The following is a 22,228-nucleotide window of genomic DNA, read 5'->3' on the forward strand; positions in this document are numbered from 1 at the left end:
AAGCTGACCGGTGACTGTGTGATGATGTAGCTGTAGCACCGTAAAGTCTCCAACTCGCTCCAGGGATGTTTTTCTAACGTCGCCGCTTCTTAAAAAATAAGAGAACAGCTTCTTACTGGCTATACAAAGCCGAGGAATATAATGTACTGATAACTTCTGCTGGGGTAAGTACATCTGGGATTTAAAAGGCATGTTTTACAGTAATTGCTTGTTTTTTTTGTGACTAACAGCGTGGGTGCTAACGTTGAGATCGCCTTAATGTACATTTTTCTTTTTATGGATACAGGAAATAATGTGTTTTGTCACCACATGTAAGCATTTATATACTAAATGCACTCTAAAGAAACACGACTGAACCGATATGATGTACTAGAAGCTGCTACACGACCTGCAGGGCTTTGCTCTGCCTTGCTTTACTACTCCATAGATTTCTGTGACTCCCCTTTGTGTCAGTCAGCTGGCATGTGACTACATGGTGTGATGGTGTGTGTCTGTATGAGTGTGTGAAAAATAGTTCAGATCAGCTATAACAGAAGAGTACCAGGGCACTTTTTCTGTCTCCACTTTTGTTTTACTAGATGAGAGCTTTCATTTTGTCCTCCATTATGAAAAATATAGCCTTGACCCCAGGTCAGCTGCACTAACTATAGGCCTAGAAAGTGTGGAAATTGAGAGTCTGTGCATAACTAGCCAGTTAGAGCAATATTCAAATTGGCATATCTTCTATCTCTGACTGCAATTAAGTGAGATTACAGATGAAATGACTGCTCATTTGAATAATTTTCTAAGCATGAATGTCATTTTTCATGTCTGCAGTCATGGTGAGCTGGTTGTCTTTTTTTGGCCTTTCTGTTACGTTAGATCAGAGCTGTTTAAATGTGTATTTTCAACTTCAGCTACGAAATTATGTACAATTTTCATAATTTCCTGAAATGTTCTTGAATAAAATACAAATATATGCTATGAGAAAGTATGTTGTACTGAAACACCCGGAGGTTTCCTCACAGGGGTCTCTCTGTCTCTGCAGGATCAATGAATGTTTACTGATTTACACAAATATAGATCCGGCATGCTTGACAGAAGTGTTGATCAGCCCTATTCTGTAGTGAGTCTAAATGTTTGCCAGATGTTTACATTTTTGCTCTGAGATGCTTGTATCATGGGAACGACAAACACCGTCTGATTGGCCGGCCCTTCGGAGCAGGAGGCGGTGACGCAGAGGGAAGAGGTGGGGGGATTTAAGAGCTTTTAGTCTGACGGCCCCACTAGAGACGGGAGCAGCTGGACCCACCAGTCCTTCACCCACCCCTCTCCCCTTTAGACTTCCCATGGTGGGAACACTGGCAGAGAGGCTTGTGGATAATTGGAAACTTCAATCCACTGAAAGCAATTATCCAGAACAAGACTTTCCAAATATACTCCAGTGTGGAGTCTTGTTTGTTTCAAACATGTGCTCCTTGTTTTAGGAACATCTTGCTACGCTGCTGCCCACACTTTGCCCCTTTCCTCTCTGCTTTTCATTGCTTTAATGTTGCATAGGCTTCATCTGTGTGGACTTGAGCACTCTGCGGATAGAGTACTGTGTGGTTTAGGCTAAAGTAGTTCCTGTTAGCCTTCTTATCTTGTGACAGTGATGTCACCATCAGCAGCCTGAGCAGCTGAGGAGTCTGAAGATGACCGAGGACAACAATGGAGAGTCCTTGTGTTTCTTTAAGTGTTGAAGGGCTCCTCAGACATCAGATATGTCTCCTTGCCCAAGATGTACCCGCCTGGCTTAATGGGCTTCTGGATATTGATTTAACTACACAAAAAGAAGAACTGAGCTCTTATCCCATTTAGAAAGCAGTACTCCAGTTTCATAATAAGCTTTCAGAGCAGCCTTGCTGCAGAAAGGGAATATAGTAGCTTTTTTTTTGGTTGCAAGTTGGTGTATGTGGTAATCTTTGAAAACAAGTCAAACTTCTTACAAAACTCAGAGATGTTTGAGTATCAAGAGCTAATATGAAGTTCTGTTATCTGGTGCTTTAGTGCCCACACATGCAATTTCAACCTCAATAACTGCGTAATGACTCACAATTTCTCATGGCCACCAAATCTGCTCAATGATCCTTGCTTGTAGGTGTAAATTAATGCCTTAGAAATAACCACAAGATGGCAATGTTCATATGCTAAACAAACAATCATACGGGAAGGCTGAAACCTCAAATGACTTGCATAAATGCAGGAACTGACTTGTGAAAAGAGAAACAAAACTGTTGAACTTCCCCCTTTTTTCCACATGCAGAAAAATACCCACGTCTGTCTGTTTTCTGTTAAAGGCTTGCAGGGGAACTGCTGATTGCAAAGTTCCTTAATTGTATGCTACTGTTGAACCAGCCCAAGCCGTTGACACCTGAGTATCACCTTGTCAGACACGTTTGATTGCTAGGCAGCAGGAGCAGCAATGAACCACTGCCATTGGACATGACGTCAGAGAGAAAGGAGAGACAGGGGAAATTCCACCTGTAACCTCGTTCTGCTCTTATGCTGCTTGCCTCACAAGCATGTGACTCGGTCTAGTCATTAGACCTTGGTTTCTTCATGGATCTGCATATTTTTTTTATGACGTAAAGCACTGATAATGACTAGGACTATATTTAGCATGTAAAGGAGGACAACTAGATTGTGTAATACAAGTATCTAGCTGTGATACTTGGAAGTTAGGATGGGTTAGTTTTGTGAATTCTGCCATTCTTTACTGTGAGGCAAGTTTCCTTCCTTGAATCATGAAGCATCATTGTAAAACCTATACCTATGCTTAGCTTATTTGTTAATTATGAAAATGCACATTGGGGCACTACCAAATCCTTTGTGTTTCAGCCAAAACAATACTGTGCACATGTGGCCAACATCAGTAGCAGACAGGTGAATGTAACCACATAGCTAAAGAGATAGATATACTCACTTGTTACTTCATGATGTACATCCGTTTAACTGTTTGTTAACACAAAATATCCAATCAGCCAGTCACATGGCAGAAACTCAGGTTTGTATTTACATGCATTTAGGCATGTAGACTGGGGCTGCCACGATTAGTCGACTAGTCACGATTACGTCGACTATCAAAATCATCGACGACTGATTTAATAATCGACGCGTCGTTTGAAGCTTTGTAAGATCACAAAAGACGCAGGAATAAGTAGCAGGATTTAAGAGTGTAATAACGCACTGAAACAGAAGATGGCAGCACTGCATGTACAAGGATGCCAGCTGCCGTTAAACCCCGAAGAAGAAGAAGCTGTGTCCCAGAATTCATAGCGCGGCCCAGCTCAGTTTACAACAATGGCGGCAGCTAGTTAGTTTTAATATTACTCTTATTATTCTTTCTGGGTCACAAAATAAACGTTTAACATATTTTCAGGCGAGAATGTAGCTGTGTAAACCTCAAATATCGGCTCAGTTTATCAAGACACCACATATTTTCAAAAGCGCTCCGACGTTTTCGGAGACGTCTGTTACCCACTAGCTCGATAGCTAGCCGGGGGCTAGGCTCAGTAGAGCCGTGAGAACACCGGACTCCCGGCAAATTGTTTTCAAACCCACCGCCATCTTTCACTACTCAGGTTAAACATGATATATGAGTCACTTAGATAACTTAAAAATTTTATTGTTTGGCTTTTTTTAGTATTTTATTTGTTCCTGAGTAAATCGGTTTGGCTGAGATTAAAGTTTTTACACAGCTGAATAAACTTCAAGCAGACAGCTGATTATCAGAAGTGTGAGATGCTCGAGAATTTACTCCGGTGTCCTGTTATATTTTAGATAGAAGGAGTTTATTAAACTTCACCGAGACAATCTGCAAATTTCATTCAAATTTAATAAACTATCATCTTGTCTTTATTTTTAGTTAGCACAGACCTTAAACACTTAAAGCTGTAAGCTAATGATAGTTATATAAGAGCAGATGCTGCTGGTGCAATAAGCTGCACGTTTTACTCCAATGGATGATGATCTGATTAGTCGACTAATCGCAAAAATAATCGGTGACTAGTCGACTATCAAAATAATCGTTTGTGGCAGCCCTAATGTAGACATGGGCAAGATGATCTGCAGCTGAAGTTGAAACCGAGCATCAGAATGGGGAAGAAAAGTGATTTAGTGACTTTGAATGTGGCATGGTTGTTAGTGTTAGATGGGATAGGATGGTCTAGAAGTTCTCTAGGTGACAATGCTTTGTTCTTGTCAGAGGTCAGGGGAGAACGGTCAATTGGACTGATAGGAAGGCAACAGTAACTCAGAAAACGTCTTGTTATAACCATGTATTTGCAAAAAGCAAGCCCAAATTGGAAAATAGAAGATTGGAAAAGTGTTGTCTGGACTGATCAATCTCAATTTCTGATGTAACATTGAGATGGTAGGGTTGCAATTTGGTGTAAACAACATGAACGCATCCTGCCTTGGGGGTACTGGTCAAAATGTATGGAGAATATTTTCTTGGCACACTCTGGGCTACTTAGTGAAAATTGAAGATCAGTTAAAGCCTGCCTGAATATTGTTGCTGAACGTGTCCGTCCCTCTATGACTACAGTGTACCCATTTTCTTATGCGACTAAAGGATAGCACACTGTGGCACAAAGCTCAGATTATCCCAAACTAGTTTCTTGAACATGACAATGAATTCAGTGTGCTCAAATGGCCTCTACAGTCACCAGATCACAATCTAATAGAGCACCTTCTGATACAAGAGATTCACATCCTGGATTACAGTAACTGTGTGATGCTATCATGTCAACGTGGAAGAAACTCTCTGAGAAATGTTTCCAGCACCTTGTTGGATATATGCCATGAAGAATTAAGGCAGCTCTGAAGGCAAAAGGTGATCGAACTCTAAACAGAGTACTAGCAAGTGCCAGGTCAAAATATTTCTACTCCAAGTTGGCAATAAATCTCCAAATTAGCTTTATTTTTATTTTCTATCTAAAGGGGAGGCTAAGTCTGTGCTAATAATAACACAGTAACAACTCTAATGAACTGGGCTAAACGTGCCCCCATAAAGGTTGTTTGTTATCATTGGCTACGTGTCTTTTAAAAACGAGGCCTGTAAAGCATTTATACAGACTAGCTGAAATTATGGGAGGGGAGAGTTATTTGGGTTTATTGGCTTTACTCTGAGGAAAGCTTTGAATCTGGGTGCGTCATAAAACTTATATGATTAATTTGTTTGTTATTAAAAAGCACACATTGAAAAATCACATATATTTGTGTATTGGTGTTAATGATTATTGCCTTTTAAAGGCACTATGGGGTTTGGTGCCATAAGACAAAACTACTTCTTCTGTTCATTTTTAGTCCAAACTAACAGCCTATTTGCACTAACTTTATATTGATCGGGTAGCAAAACTGATCCTCTAATCTGAACCCTAGCAGGAAATTAAATAAGTATATTTCATTACTGTTCCTTTTAAGTAAAAAAATCAAGAGAATATAATGAATTTATATGCAGCTGGGAAAACTAAAACCCTTCAGATGCTAAGAAAAATAACATAATTTAATATTTGGCCAGAGCACACAATCCAGTCTCAGTGTATGACTTTGTCTGCGGGGAAAACTGCTGTAGGTTGTTGGCTCTGGCAGCATGTTGACTTCATGAGATTAGTTAACCATATTACTTATATTTTTTATGGTGCCAACTGAGGTCCTTGTAGACCCACAGTGTAGCATGTTGTATCACTGATGTATGTGTAATTACATTAAGGAGTGTCTTAGTTTATAATGTTCTAGCTTTGACCACACGAAGTAGTTCCTCACAAAAATAGAAACTGGCTTTGTCTGCAACTTTGGCATATAATGCTATTTCATCCTATCATTTTTCATGTCTCTTAGAGCTAACGAGGTACTGTAGTAGCAAGTGCTTCACAGACGCTTTTCATGAGTCAGCTTAGCCAGTGCGGCTTGGATTTAGCTCTGCTCAGAGAGGCCAAATGATCTCCCCTCATTCAACTTTCATTAAATGTAACATACACAAGGAGAGGCACAGCTGACAGAACCTACAGGGTTCTCTGACGGTTCATTACATCCACTGAAACGCAATTGTCTGTCTTCGCCATCCGGGCATTTGGGGTTTGGTTTTGTTCTTCTGGGTTAATTTCAGAGTGACAGTGGCAGTTCTCAGCCTTGCTGAATTATTTAACTGCATGCAGCCTATTGGCATTATAATCAAGGCCCTGAGTGGTGGTGCAATATGTTCTAAAGCTCTCATAGTATTTTATTAATAAGCTTCAGATGATGAGCTAGGGCTCTGGGTTTAAAAACTACTTTGTATTTGCCTATATCGGGGCGAACATGCGCTTAACTTTGAATTAGCTGGTGTGACACAGGTGGACTTCTCAAAACCGTATTGTTTTTCATCATAACTTGCTTGTGTGAGAATCAGCCTATGTGGTTATAAATCCTTTCTGCAAATATCTAACTGCATGAAGCTGAAATAGCCCATGTAACCGAGGTGTGATGTGAGTGATCTCTGTATTTAATTTTTAATAAGCTGCAGTCTGTGTGTGTGGCTTGAGCAGCAGTGAACCTAATGCTACTACTCCATCCACTCCCTGTTTATAAAAACGTACATTATATTGTACAATAAAGTAAAATATTTATACCACCCCTGCCTTGTTTGCTAGCATGCCCAGAAGATAAATCTAAAACTGTTGATAACTCAGCCTATCTCTTATACGTTGGGGCTGTGGGAGCATGTGAAGCAATTTTACAACACTCCCTGTATGCTAAAGTTAGCAGGAAACAAGCTTTTTGCTTCAGTTTACAGCTGTAGTTAGTGTCTTATGGACATTTCAAGTCTGTTACTGTATGCACTCCTCCTGGTTAGCCTAACTGAGCCCAACAGATGTGAAAATGTACCAAAAATGTGAAAAAAATAGACTCTGAGGCTTCAGTTTGCACCTGTCCATACACATATGATGTCATCCGGTTATCCCCGTACAACAGCTATTGTGTAACACTAACAGCCTGATTGATGTTTTGCGCAATACATTCCACAGTTCCCACTGTGATCTAATGTTTCCATTTTGATAAGAGGTGGCGTCACATGCAGCCTGGCCTGATTCATGCTGTGGCAAGATGCTAATGACACTGTGGCTGGATAACAGACTGTATATTAAAGATGGACGTAGCCACTGTGACGTCTGCCACTGGTTAGTGAAGTCAGGTGATGAGGAAAGGGGTGGATCTCACAATGTTTATTCCTACAGAAGCAACTTGTGAATGACAAGGAATGATCACTTTAAAGCATACACTCTTTTGTTGTCTGTTTGACTGTAACTGGGGACACGATTTACAAACCAAACAACATGTTGCACTCAGAAAACCTTGAAATTAGTAACTGAGGTCATAAACTTAGCAGCAAAGCATTTACTGAGGTGACAGATGAAGTGAGCAGCAAGGTTGTTTTCCCATAGACGTTCACATAATCTTCAATTAGTCTTTTCACAACCAGAGGAGATGATCCTTGTTGGCACTAGAAAGAATCTAAGTTAGAGCTAATGTACTGCTAGATGATATGTCGGTTTTTAAACTTTTATATGCAACAACATGAGCAATGTTTACGACACTCAACTTTAACAAAAAGAGGTTTCATCTTCTTAAGCACTGTCTCTGTTCATTCTGCGCCAACTCCCAGGAGGCTGGTTGTTTCCAGAGCTGTGGAAATCCAAAATATCAGCAAAAACTTCCCAATATTTTACAGGTAGTTTGTTCCCCCCACTGCCAATAAATAACCAATAACAATCCTGATGTAAAATTCAACCACTGAGAATTAGGTCAGAAGAAAGCCTAAGATGAGATCTTACATTTCAGTGACATAGTTTAATTGCCTGAAGTATATTTTCAGAAAAAACAAAAGTATATCTCTTCTTAAAGATCTTTTTGTTTAAAGCCCTTTTTAAAATTCTGAATAAATGATAATTACATTTCCCATGATAGTCAGCAAAATGTGGGTTACACTAGCTTTTTATTTAACACATTTTTCCACATTCGCAGAGTTTCATGTGGCTGGCTTATGCCCATTCGCAGTGAGAAAGCAGGCACGAGAGGGAGAGAGAAGTGTTTGAATTTATCATTTAAAAGACAGGCCCAGAAGGCTACACAGGATCTCTTTCACAAGTCATTTTCAGCTGCATATGGTTCATGTTACACATTAGCGTGAGTGTAGTTGGGTGAACTGAGTACCACATTGAACACTCTCCGATAGAGACCTGCAATCTTCCATCATTCTCTGCTTACAGTTTCTGATGAATCATTCACATATGATGGGCTGAGAAGTTCCACATTGCATTGTCTTTATAGCTGTATATGCCCAGCTCTTTGTTAAGTCTTTATGCAGTCATGCTTCATCAGCATAGTGAGTCATCATAGATGCCGGCTCAGCTCAGGTCGGTCACTGTCCGAGAACGAGAACGTTTTCATAGCGCTGTGAGCCGTCAGCTTACTGAACCGGTTAGATTGCTGCAACAACAAAGTCTGACCTCAACCAGGTGGTGTGCTATAAATCCAAAATTACTGCAGTATTTGCATATCACCCTGGCTGCCTTCAATCTTTGACAATAATCCACACCTGAGAAATGTTTTCAAGTATTATCTTGTCCAGTAATTCACTGAACATCTCAGTGGGAGTTAATTAAAATGCCTTTCTGCCCTCTTGCTTACCTCATTCTGCATTTCCTGCAGGGTGCTCATCTGTTCTGTTAGCTACCATCTGACTGCCTCAGACTCGGTGTTAGAGGAGCCGCCAGTGTTAGACCTGCCTCCAAGCTACACAAATATTTCTGCATGCCCTCCAAATGCTCCTGTATCTCACATTGTCAAGGATCGTTTGAAAATGTTTGTCAGGGCCCACAGTTCTCCATCTTGACTTTCGGCTGAGTGATCAGAATTTTCTTGTAGCAGTTTGTGGTGAAAGTTTGTGCGGTGCAAATTTGCAGAGCATAAAGTGTGTTCGCAAGTGTGAAAAAAGGTGAGAAATGCGAGAATTAGACCTATTTCAGGGCTACATTTTAAGTATGTTGAGGATTGTGTCACAGTTTGATTCAAGCAGCTAACGGTGACGCTAGCTTTGGAGTTTAGACCAGCTAAAAGATTAATATCATGCAATTAGTCATCTAGTTTTCTCCTTCGGGGTTGAAAGCAATTCAGTGACAGACTTTGGTGCTGTGCTCTGCCTTTAATGGGGACATACCGCAGAAAATGTGGGCTTTGAGGCCTGCTTCTATTGTGGTTGGCCTCTGTTAAGTAGAATGAGCACACGACAGTAATCACTGACCCTTTTTTTTTATTCTTGGGCTGCAAAAGGAAAGGTGTGTCCTTCCAGATAGCGTGCATGGTCACGTGGCTCTGCACTGATCACACATCAAGGCATTCTTTTCCCCCCTCTGCTCTAGTTAATACACAACCATTGTAGGAATAAAGCAAGAACACAGAGCTCTGTGTGAGACAGGCTTTTTGTGTTTTGACACTGTGGGTTGAATTTAATTTCATTCCACTGACACGTCTTCAAGCAACAGCAATTTAAACATCTTCGCTGTTATTGCTTTTCCCCAGAGTGTGGATGTGATTTGTTGTGCAAATTTGGGTGAGTTTGCATTCAGTATTACAAAAGATAATTGGAAGCTTGGCAAATTCTTTGGAGAGAATAAGTGAGACCTTTTTTTTTCTCCTTCCTGTACTCAAGGAAAATCCTGTAAACACTGTAGCAAATTATTCACACACCATCCTTTTCAGTTTAGTCTAGATTTAAGGCCACAAATATGTTCCTCCAAACACTTTAAGAGATAGATAGATAGCCAATCCAGTCCACAGCCCAGTCAGTAATCTAGTGTCTGTTTTGCCATACATTAAAGATGTAAAGTGAGTATATGACATCTATTGCACTTAGAAGTTGATTATATATTAGCAATACAGCAATAATAGCACATCCTTCTAGATTTTGTTCCATATTAACCTTACTTGCATTATGCAAGCTGTCTGCAACAGGATGCAAAAGGTTTACTGCATAAAGAAAATGCAATAGCTGCAGAATCTGACAAAAATATTAATTTTTTTTGTCTGCCTTTGCTGTCTGTTTCTTTTGTTAAAGCACAGTACAACACGGAGCAGTGCGGTGATGCAGTGGCTAAAAATGTCACCTCACAGCTACCCAGATGTTTTCCACATAAAGACGACTCTAGTTCTGTGGTGTTTAGTCGATTTTCTGAGTATGAATCATCAACTAGTTTGAGACGTGAAGCATCATAGGAATCTTTTTAAGATGAACAATTTTTGCTGGTTTCAGATGCTCAGATGTAAAGATTGATGCTTTGTATTGTTGTGTATCATCATGAACTGAACATTTTAATTTTGGTTGGAAATTTATGACTAAAATGTATATTTTTTTTTAATACTTGACGGATTTAAAGGATGTGGAGATTAAAAGGTTATTGGATTAAACTATTTGGTCAATAAGGGTCTCTATTTGTAGAGTTTGCATGTTCTTTCTCTGCATTCAGGGGTTTCCGCTGGATACTCTGGCTCCTTATCACAGTCCAAAGACCTACCCCTTAGATTAATTGGTGATACTCTATAGGCTGAATGTGTTTGATGTCTGTCTCTGTGTGTTCACCCAGTAAAAAGGTGACATCCTTGAGATTAAACATGTCTTTTACAAGCATGCTGTCAGTTAAGACGGGCAGCATTATGCTAGAAGGAGTTAGAATTTAACCCCTTAACGCCCAGTGTATCCTATTTGATATTTGATACATACAGTTTTTATGTGAGACTTCAGTGTGATTTCTTTCCCCTCGTAAAAACATAAATAAATTGCACAATACAATTTTAAGCAGTTACAAAAAGCCACATGTTACAAATACGTTACAAATTAAAAGTCATATATGGAAATAAAAATTGAATTCATTTTTTAAACTAATTTGTCAGGTGGTTCAATAAACTCTCGATTTTCAAAAAAATTGAATTTTATGGCAAATATTTCATGGTTTAGGGGTTAAAGGGTTAATTGTGGGAGAATAAAGAGCACATGCAGGAGAACACAGAAGCAGTGTTTTAATGCAACAACCCTCTTGCTTTGAAGCAACAGCACTAACCACTGAACGAACCACCATGCTGTTAGCTCCAATAGTGTTGCTTAAAAATAAGTTATTCTGGGTCAACATGCCTAATTTTTCTCTCTGATTTCTAAAGTGTTGCTTTAGTTGTTGTTTTGCTGGTAGTTTGCTGATGGCTGTTTGCTAGCAGACATTCTTTGTTGAGATAAGCCTCTACAGTATTTATTACTCTCAGTTGGAAAGAAAAGAAAAAGTTGGTAACCACCTACTTCACATTGCCCCTTATTGATTCAAGTTGCTGATTATCATCAACTTTCCATAGAGCCTGGTTGCCACTTCACTGGTAGGCACTTCATGTGTGGACAGGGCTCCTTTGCAGCAAGATTACAGTCTGTAATAACGTTTGGAAACGCTATATAAAAATCTGTTTCCACTTCAGCTTGATTAGAAATTTTCAGTAATTTTCAGTATTAATTATTTGGTATTTTACTTCAGGTAACCAAGTAATAATGACTTCATATCAAAAGATTTCCTTTATAGTAGTTTTATATTGAAAAGAACATTTTGCAGATAACGTTCTGTTGGAAATATGTTAATCATCCAAGTTCTACATTTCAGAAGCAAACGCTAAACTTTAAAGTGATGCAATCATTTATCGTTTGAATGTTTTTGTTATCTGTGCTATTCATTGTATATTCAGTACATTTTAGTGGATTTCTTTTTCTAATGCCCTTTGGCCCATCATACATGATAAATTGATTTGATAAACTAGTCAATTCTTGCCATCACCAGTGTGTGAATGTGTGCGTGAATGGGTGGATGGCTGGGTGTGTAAAGCGCTTTGGGGTCCTTATGGACTAGTAAAGCGCTATACAAAAACAGGCCATTTACCATTTCTTGCTGGGAACCTTTTAAAATGTTCAGTCACCAATTTCAAGTTATATATGCCTGCTGCCCAGGACAGATAAGTCCAGTTCCTTGAGCATTGCTCTTATAATTCCTCCATGGGCAATGGTCTGTCTGGCTCTGACTATACTGGCAAGAGGTTGAGGGAATAAATGTTCTCCCAAGTATTAACTGAAGGCTGGAATGTGTGGTTCGTTATCTAACCATTTTCTCCATCTCCGTTTGGAGTTTTTTTGAATTTACTACTTATCAGCTTTCTATGCTGAATTTGTTCTTTGGAAAATTTAGGTAAAAATAAAAACTTAGTTGAAAAGCTTAGTCAGTTTCCAAATTATAATATCTAGAATTATAGCTTGTTGTTTAACATTTAGAGGAAGATCAAAATGCACGTAGCTCTCCTTTAGGCCTCACGCACTGTTTCTGCTTTTGTTGGTGTTTTGTAGAGCTATTGTCATGTCTGAAAGTTTGCCTGTCTGCATACATCTGCCTCTTTTTCTATGTTTACATGGTTGTCCTGGATTTGGGCAGTGCTGCAGTCCATTAGCCTTAAGAGTTTATATCACAAGAAGTGAACAGCTTCCTCTAAGGCTTCGAGGTTGTGGACAGTATTTCCAAAGGCGAGTGATAAATGGAGCTTGCTTGGTATAACTTTCCCTCACAACAAGGCTATCAATTCGCTCCCAAGCAAACAGTTGCTTTTACTCTGAGCTGTATTGTGCAGAACGGAGGCCAGGAAGAATTAATGCGAAGATGAGGGCACTCAGTGGAGATCGAGAGGGCGATTTGGAGGTTCATGACAAACAGACTTGGCTGCAGTAGATTTAAAGGGCCAATTTTTTGAATACTAGGTCCTACGATAGATCATGTTAAGTTCTTTCACAACAATCCCAATTGAAAACTAATTTTATCCAGTGACTAACATTTGACGTTTGCTTCTGTTAAAAATACTACGTGGAGGTTTTCAGTGGAATACATGTACAAATTGGTGCACAGGGTGTGAAGACAGAGTGCTTAGCATTTACCACAGACCACCACTTCCTGTTTGCTAAAGTGTCATTTCTGATAAAGATTCCTATCTATTCTCATTTGCTGAACTTAACAAGATGTGTGTCACTAAAAATGTTGTTACCCACTGATCTGATCAGTGGCACTTCAAGCATGTTTTGATAACACCCAAAACAACATGTGAATCTTTATTTTTTTTAAACGATAAATTTGCCTCTGATGATTGTTCACAACTGGAACTGTCCCATTAGCATGATTGGTGAGTCTGAAAGAGGAATAGGAGGGGGTGGAAGACAGAAATTTTGCGCTTCTGTCACAAAGCACTTGCTCATACTAAACGCAGTCGACTTTACATTTTGATTTCTTTGTACCTCCCACTGCTAGAAGTTATTTTATGATGCATTTTAGTGCAGGGAGAACAACTCCATATGTCAGCTGCTTAACTGTGTGGCATGCCTAATAGGCTTACAATTCATTTCAAGTGTTTTAATGGGCCACAAAGACATGTGAATTTAACTTCTAAGGTGCCATACAGATTTTAATCGCCCACACTGCATGGTCAAAGTCTAAACGAAGTGCATACCTGTCCAACTGTTTACTTACACATCCAGTACTCCACCGCCTCTGCAGGTGAAACCCGTCTATCGTCTTTCATGGTGTTTAAGGTGTGGCCCTACTGTTGGTCCTCTCTGGTTTCCCCTCCCCCCCCCTTCAGCTCCGTCCAATCCCCGCCACCAGGAGAACTCACCTGAAAGGATTTGTATTTAGGGCCGATACTCGTCGCTGATTGGCCAGGTGAAGGCACTCTGCCTCAGGGCTTCACTACCAATGGCGACAGTGCTGCGTGACTCATAGGGAGAGGACAAGTTGCTTCACTACACTTCTCCTTTTTCTGTTTCAACCAGCAGCCTTTGCATTGTCTTTTCCCCCCCTCATCTCCAGCTTTGTTTTGTCACTGTAGAAAGGTGTGGGGCCGGCCTGTCCACGTCTTTAGGCACCATTGTCCTCCTTTGAACACGTCTTGGATTATTTCCAGTTTCACCATTTGCTGCCGATTCTTCTCTTGGTTGCTGAGATCAACACTTGGTTGGTTGTTATTATGGACCTTGTCACCCGAATCCTGTGTCTTTGAGGTCAGTGACAGATACTTCTCCTCTCCACATGTTACCTGTTTTAAGCTTTTTTTTGAGTGTGTTAAAGGAAAGGTATACATTTTACATGAACAAACATAAATAATATATATTTAGGACGTATGTGTGTAAGCGGACAAGCAGTTAGGTAGTTGGTTGCTCTGCTGTGCATGGCTCTCGTTATCGTTGCGCTGACATGTTTTAAGGTTTTCAGTAGAGAGCTTTAACAAGTCGTCCCAGTTCATCTTACATTTAGAAACATGTTTTCTCTTGTATTGCATCTTTGGAGGCATACTAATAAATCAAATGCCACTTCAAAAAACAACAAACCTGCATTTGTATTTATTCTAATCACCTTCTTGCCCATATCTCACCATTTTCCTCAAACCTAGTTGAAACTTTTTAGTGCCTGAAAACTTGTCAGATAAGGTAATCACTTTTAACTTTAAAACCTGCCATGTTAAGATATAATAAGGATGATCTTTAACTTATATGTGTGTTTGTTGCATTTCTTTTCTGAATTGTTGCCTTATATGGCGTCTTGAAATAAGGGCGGGAACAGTATTTTGCAAGTCCCCTGACCAAGCCCACATGTATTTTTCACTGTGTAGTAATGGTCTACTAAAAAGTAATTACACTCTGTGATGATTTTGATCCGTAATTGCTACACAAATGTCATGCTATTATTAAAAACTGTGAGTTGCTACATTCACAATTAGAGTAGAGAAGAAAAAAAGTGGAGGAACGGCTGTGGTTTCGCTGTTGGAGCTCTTAGCCACAGCCACATCGAGTCAGTCATGCAGAGCTTCTTCAAAATCTTCTGATCACTAGAACAGAATGCTGCTTATCTTGTAATGTAGATGCCCAGATGTTTGACATTTCAGCTCACAGCAAAGTCTGACCCTGAAGTAGCTTGCTTCCTTTTCTGTGCATGTAAAAGTTAACCTTGTGTAAAGTCTGTCAACCAAGCTATTGTGCTTAAAGTTGTTGAGTATCTGTTTCTAAAAGTTGCACAGAGCAGCAGAGATAAAAGCACACTTCCTGTTTCCTCAGAAATCTACTCTGCACTTTGTGCACCACAGTGTGCATGCAATACATGTTTGAATAAACATGCCTCCGAGTCTGAGTAACATTCTGACTTCACATGCACTTTTTTCTGAATCTGCTTTTAAATGTTGCTTCATTGAAGATGCACAGAGCTGTGCAGTTATCTCAGTGAAACCCCGAACAAGCACAAAACATATTCGTCTAATTTTTAGTCTGGCTTTTAAAAAATGTAATTATACACAAAATATCCAAGCGTGTGATTATTTCATTGGTTTGGCATTCAGAAATTATCTTGTTGATGTAATGTTTTGCATAACAGCTGAGGCCCATTAAAGGCAGTGTAGAAGAGGTCATCTTACAGACACCAAATAAATAAATATCTCTATATTTTAGACTGAATATTGAGTATTATTGGGTGAGGGTCAGGTGGCCTGGCCCTGAAAAACAGAGGACTTTTTATTTTTTTTTTTATGTGTTGTACCATCAACACATGATTCAGTGTGTGAATGGCTCTGTTGTTGAGCCGGTAGAAGTTTGCATTTGACCTAACTTGCCTTACTTTCTCATCATAACCTATGGCCCACCTTGATTTGGATTGTAAATGAGGGCCTCTTGCCTCAGAGGCTGAACTCATAGTGAAGCTGCTGTTTAGTGAGGTTTTATGCCTCTCATTGAAAGAACAGGAGGGCGGCTTGACTGCAGTCTTTCTTCCTTCAATACAGTGTCAACAGGTCTTAGCCTGTAATTAGATCATTAGGCTTGGGCAAGATGACGGAGGTGGTGCAAGATAAGGACGTGACGAGAGCAGGAGCAGGCGGGGTTTAGTTTATTACTACAAGTCGGGCAGGCCGAGATATGTAAAAATCGAGGATTTGTGTTGCTCCATGTTGCAGGTGCATGCTATCACGAGAAGAAAAGAAAACACAGAGCCAACTGTGAATGGTCAGGTACAAACTGTTGGTTATGATTTGAATAGAATAAGTGAGAGTAACATCACCTTTGTGTGGTCAGATGGCAGTAGAGAAATGGTTGTTAAACAGTCCTAATTGTCGATGTTATGACTGCGTATTCAAAACAAAAATGGTGCCATAATTTCCATGATTCAAGTAATGAAATATTTTCTTAGTAATATTATGATGGCTTTGGCAAGAATTATTTCTTTATACAAACAACTTTGCTTAAAGTATCAACGTGTTCATGTGTTCCTTTTTGCCTGGTGACCATGACTTCTACCACTACCCTTCAGCCGCCTTATTTATTGAAGCCGCTGCGGAAAACCAGTGAACTCATAGTGAAACTAGTGAATAAACAAGGCTTGTGCACCCGCAGCCATTGTATTTCAGTAAGCCCAACTGGAAAATGTCTCATATGAGAAAGCACAATCAGAGCCCTTTTTGTATTGCTAAACGATGAATTTGCATGACATTTCCACGTCAGTTTCCCCATTTCTTCTTTGCTGTTTTATTTTCCATTGCTCTCTTTTTATGGGATGGATGGAGACCTAAAGGTTAGAGAAGTACACTTGTGATGGGAAGTTTGAACTCCTGTGACCCGTTGGGAAAACTTGGGTGGGGAAAGTTAATGTATAACTTTCTCTTCTGCTTAATAGCTACTGTGCCACTGAGCAAGGCACATTCAGTATTCAGTTTGTAAGCTGGTTGTGTATCTCTGTTAATATGCTGCCGGTGCTCAAGAACCCTCCCTTGATAAATAAAGTTAAATCGATTGAGCAACTGTCTCCCTGTGTTGCAACCGTCTCATGCTCGGAGCGTGCTAGGACTGGCCGTTGTTCTGGAGTACATACCGAACCAGAGCTGTTATCATCACATCTCACCACAGAGCCCAAAAACCAAACCGTTTGAAGTTCTTCTAGCCTGGTGTATTTCATTTCAGTCCCCGATCTTGATTTATATTCGAGGGGCAGAGATTCTTTCTTTTGTCTCTTTTCTTCAGTGCATTTCTCTTGACTGGGAACTCGTCTGTGATTTCTTTCAGTGATGCTTTCTCTAAGATACTGACGATCATATTGTTTGTCTGTGTTAGTCCTTTAAGTCATTTTTATTTGGAGTTGATTTACTGTGTAGTGAAGTACAAAGACTTTCTAGACGTTTTACTTACTGCATGTTTTGAGGCTAATTTCTCACATAAATACTGTAAATCCTATAGATTTAACCCCTCCAGTGTGTACTCATTAACTTAGTGGTTACAAAAGTACTGGTATAATAAACCAGGCTGAAATAAGTGAAGTAGGTCATGTTTTCTCACAAAGAAAGAGGGCGCACAAGAGAAATGATCTAGTAGAGGGAATATCAGGTCACACCTTTTCACAACGCTCCTGCTTATGTAATGCAGCATACTTATCTGGGAGTATTTAACATAACACGAGTCTTGGCATGACATATGGCGTCACGGTCAGTTGTGAAAAAGTAAATGTAACTTCTGTTAACTCAAGTACCATACATAGTCATAGTTTTGAGGTACTGAAACTTGGGGATTCTGCTGCAGTTCAGATGGAAGCATTGCGTGTTTTAATCTGCTACATTACTTCAAAAGCTTTACTTAGTAGTTATTGTTCAGATTAAAAGAATAGAGAACATTAATGGTTCTAGTGCGCTGCCTCATGATGATGTATGAATATCTATGCGCTGTACAGTTGCGTGTTAAGGAAAAGGCTTTGTGGTTGTAAGATTAACCTTTGGTCAAGTTAAAGATCTGAGTACTCTGTACACCATTTCAGACACAAAGAAATGTAATGCAAAGTCCTCCTGTATGTTTCTAGAATAAAAGGTTGATCCTGCTGCTTTCTTCTCAGTGGCATAAAATTCAGGTGGCATATAGCAATGGATTAGTTTGCATCCTTGATAGATTTTCAAAGGAATATTGGCGTCACATATTTAAAAGGTGCTATGTTTACGTATCTTAATGTGAAAGTTCAGTTGCTATCAATGCAGTTCAGCTATCTCCTGTGAGTCTCTTGCTCTGTGGTTGGACTCTACTTCCTCTGTCTTCAACTGCAGCTGGCGGAGATGATAGTCCTTTTGCTTTGAGGCCTTTGTGAACTTAGCGTACATGAACCAGTTCCACTTGGATTCACCAGGGGAGGGTTAACCCACAGAACTTGAGACTCACTGGACAAGTACTGACATCAGCAACTGCCACGATAGGGACTAACAGCCACCACGCAGGCATGGACATGTAACAGGACAAGGAACTAGCTGGTTAACAGTAAGTGAAATAAATAAAACAAATGCTCCATTAAAAAAAAAAAAAAATCAAATTAATAACTTCCCTGTCCAAACTTTCCTACTCCACATGAACTGAGCGTGACTAGTTGTAACACAAGATAAAAATAAAAAAGAAGACGAAGACTAATGCTAAGATTAAAATTACAACAGGAAAAGGATGCAGAGATTTGAGAGTTTGGCTCTGTTTCCAGGCAATCAGAAGCACAACGTCAGAAAATGTCTAATAGCTTTAGATCAACTATCTGTGGGGAGAATTGTTATTTAGAGATCGATTCTACCCAAAAAGGATTGTGATATGACCTTTTGGCCACATCCCTAGTACTAATAAAACCAACAGACTCGCAGAAACAGTGAAAAATAAATATAACATCTATAAAATAATGAACTGGAAGCCGTGTGACTTGGTTAATGCTGTTTAGAAATGACTTCCCTTTTACTATCATGCAGTTAAAGAGACCTACTATTAAGTTAGTGTTGGTTGATATACATTTTATATAAAGCGTCTACATGGAAATGATGATAACTCATTTATCTTGATAAAAGTTAATCTTTCATAGACGTTGTTCACTGAAGTTGTGTGGGCGGAGTTTGAGGTGCAGATTTATTTTTCCTCCAGATAAAAACAGCATACAGACATCAGAAAAAAATTTCCATTACAACCTTCTGTTGTGCTCTGCATTTATTTGAAACACAGTCATTTGGGACTGTATACTTTACAAACAGAAAACTCCATGTCTTCTGATGCAGTTTGATGCAGTAGCTATAAATTGCTAATGCTATATAAAGGCCTGAAAGCAAGTTCACAGTGCAGTGTTTTTGTTTCCAGTTATGTGGGTTCCACCCTGCATGAGGTAACAAAGTGCAAAAACGTAGACTCACCCTGTGTGAGATGCATATGAACATAAAACTGACGCAGTCTGAAAAAAGTTTTAGCTGCTATAGTTTCCCAGCTCTGCTGTGCTAATTTAGACATCGTGTTTGCTTTTAATCCAATATCGTTTGGTACAAAGAGTCATTCTAACCCAGGAAAATTGATTTGCCACATGTTTTTAGGAGGCTTTTGGTCCCAGACACCCAGCTGCAGTGGTGTCTGAGTTTGAAACTTTCAGCAGCAAGCTCTCTCTTATGGAAAACTGGCCATGCCCATAATTACTGCAGCTCTCAGATGATCTGCTGAGTGGATCCCCTTGTCTGAGTGCTAGTGTCCAAATATAAAAAGACTGTAACAGACTCTCAGTCATTTAATTTAGCTAAAACGAATGCCTGAGGGCTTCAAGGAATGACTGCTGCATGCAAATTTCTAAAAATTTGTGGTGACACGGTCGATGTATAAAAATCAATAATAACATCACTTCTTACATCTGTAACTCTTAAGTTCTTGCATCCACACATTTGGGTCTACATCCAGAAATGATTGATTTATGTGACAGTACCGCTTTGGTTCTTTTCTTTCTTTCTTTTTTTTTCTTGTGTATTCAATTGCACCTCACCCACAAGTAAAAACCCCCCACTGCATTCTCATTACATAACTTGACAATTCAGAAGATCTCCTTATTTGCAGGATGTTAGATGTGAATACTGATGACATAATTAATAGCAGCATTTGAGCTTAGCTAGAATCAGTCAATAGGCCAGTGATTAACATGCAATATTATGTTTGTTTAATCTGCCAGGGATGAAACATCCAAGATAGCATGGGTTAGTAGGTAAGATTTAGAGCTAAGTATAGTGATTTACTATGTTTTTAGTCGCTGCTCTAAGTTAATCTAATCAGCTGTTGAAGTTTGTAGGCTATACTAGGATGATAGTAACGTAGTGGTTTTTTTTCAGTGAATAAAGATTATGGATGGGTTTGATTCTATTGATGCCAGAGTGATTATGGCTTCTGCTTGTAGGTCCAATTCTTTTAGTTGTTAATGGTTTTATGTCACCGAGTCAGAAAGCAGTTTGAAAAAAGCCTGTCATGTGACTCAGGTGTGGAAACGCTCCACTGCCTGGAGTTTGACGTCATTGTTTTAAAATGCACGGCTGTAGAAGTGCAGTATGTAAAGAACTGAGGCACTTTGAGGCTTGCTGCTATTACAGATTGGACAATTTCAAAATGTTTCTTAGCTGGAAGAGTTCTTTGTTGGGGAAAAGAAAAGAAAAATCAGAGGAGTAATTTTTACAATTCAGTTTTTTTGATTTCAGCCAGCTTGGCAATCCATTCAGTTGTGTGTTTGTGCTTGTTATGCTTGGTCTTCAACATGTATCCTCACAAACACACAGTGTGCCTTTGCTGAGCTGAGTGAGGCCCACCTGCTCTGTTCTTGTTCCACAGAGCCTACTTTACAAGCCCTCTCCCTCTGCGTGTTCCTAGGCAACAGCCACTCCTTGTTTACCTTTGCGTTTTTGCATTGTGATTCTCATCAGAACAACATAGCCCCAGCCCCTCTGGAGACTGATTGTCAGGCTTTTTTATTCAAAGTAGCATGAAGCAAAGATTAGCATTTGTATGAGCCTGTAGTGTGTGTATCTTCCTAGAAACTCGTCATTTTTCTCTGCACGTGTAGTTATTACTGATCCCAAATATGGTAAAGCAATCACACCGTGTAAATATTTTGTTATACAGCAGTACTGAGCACAGCTGTCTCTTTAACCAGGTAATTTATTGTCCTCATTTCATGCACCTATGCTGCACCTTCCTCATCAGGTGACTGTCATAAACAAGTGTATTTCATAAAGCCTTCTCAAATATTGACCAGCCTGAGCAGACAGTCCTTCTGTCCTTTGCAAATATGTCAAACATCTCTCCAAATGTATGAGCTGCGCCATAGATTCACATCTGCGGCAGCTGGAATATACGAAGTGGATGGAAGAGGGTGGTATTAGCGGGGAATGTTAATTTGAATGTTATGAGTAGTGAAAGCACAGGGCGGACACGATTCTAGAAAACTTGTTAAGATGATGAGCTCAAGCGTTTGAAGTCCAAGTAATGCTCTAATACTTAAAGCATGCAATCCAAACATTTGTCATGAGTCCATGAGTTGTTGTAGCTTAGGCCTGTTAGGTCACTCACACAGCTTAACACTTTTTCCCTTGTCTGTATTTGAACTATGCACCTGGCATCTTGAAAAGCAATGACTTTGCACTTCTGTCCTTCGATCCAGGAATGGGCACACGTTTACTGGCTGCAAGATTAGATAGAAACATTGGCCAGTGGTATCCAATACCACACTGACCCAGTATCCAATTGTGTGAAATCAGATAAGCTGTCTTGAAGGGGCTAAGCTGACTCAGTGTGAGTGGTCCTATCAGGGAGGCTTTATGGGGGATCAGATGAGAAGAGCTGATTTTGTTGTTATTAGCTGTTAAACTGAAGCATGATCCCTGGAAGTCTCAAAAACAGCCGGGGCTGTAAATCTGCATCTCTGAGAGGGTTTTATCCTTTTGATGAAAACATAATAAATGTAGTAGGATGTAGTATGACATGCTGTACTCGTATTATATGGTACTTATTTCTAAAGACAGTGAGCATTAAAGGGAATACTTCTGAGAAATAAATTTATTTGCCTTCCAGCACAATAATGATGAGGAGATTTAAGGCACTTTTATGTTTGTGTGCTAAATCTAATGTGATTCGAATGTTATAGTTTGTTTGCATAATTTGTACAAAGATTTGTAAAGTCTGTACTTTCACAAAGTAGGTTAACTTATCAGATAGTAGGCGGGTTTTGTTACCTTTGAACAGAGCTAGCTTTTCCCCCCTTGTAGCATTAGGTAAATATTTATCATACAGATCTGTGAGTCACATCAATCTTCTCAGCTTCCATGTTGT

The 22,228-nt window shown here is 39.6% G+C and overlaps 1 protein-coding gene across 4 annotated transcripts in view; it reads left to right on the forward strand.

Moving 5' to 3' along the window:
* Positions 1-22,228, forward strand: part of elf1 (E74-like ETS transcription factor 1) — a 40,894-nt gene that overhangs the window by 151 nt on the left and 18,515 nt on the right. Inside the window, exon 1 of one of the 4 annotated variants that reach the window (XM_040015411.1) lies at positions 7-164. The exons of 1 other annotated variant lie outside the window; for it this stretch is intronic. The gene's annotated coding sequence lies outside the window, so the exon portion shown is untranslated. Of the gene's footprint in view, positions 1-6; positions 165-12,348; positions 14,123-22,228 lie in introns of those variants that run through there. 2 more of the 4 variants (XM_040015410.1, XM_040015414.1) reach the window with 2 other exon arrangements.

Source organism: Simochromis diagramma, unplaced genomic scaffold (assembly GCF_900408965.1).
Source record: "Simochromis diagramma unplaced genomic scaffold, fSimDia1.1 OVJJ01000685.1, whole genome shotgun sequence".
Taxonomy (NCBI): Eukaryota; Metazoa; Chordata; class Actinopteri; order Cichliformes; family Cichlidae; genus Simochromis; species Simochromis diagramma.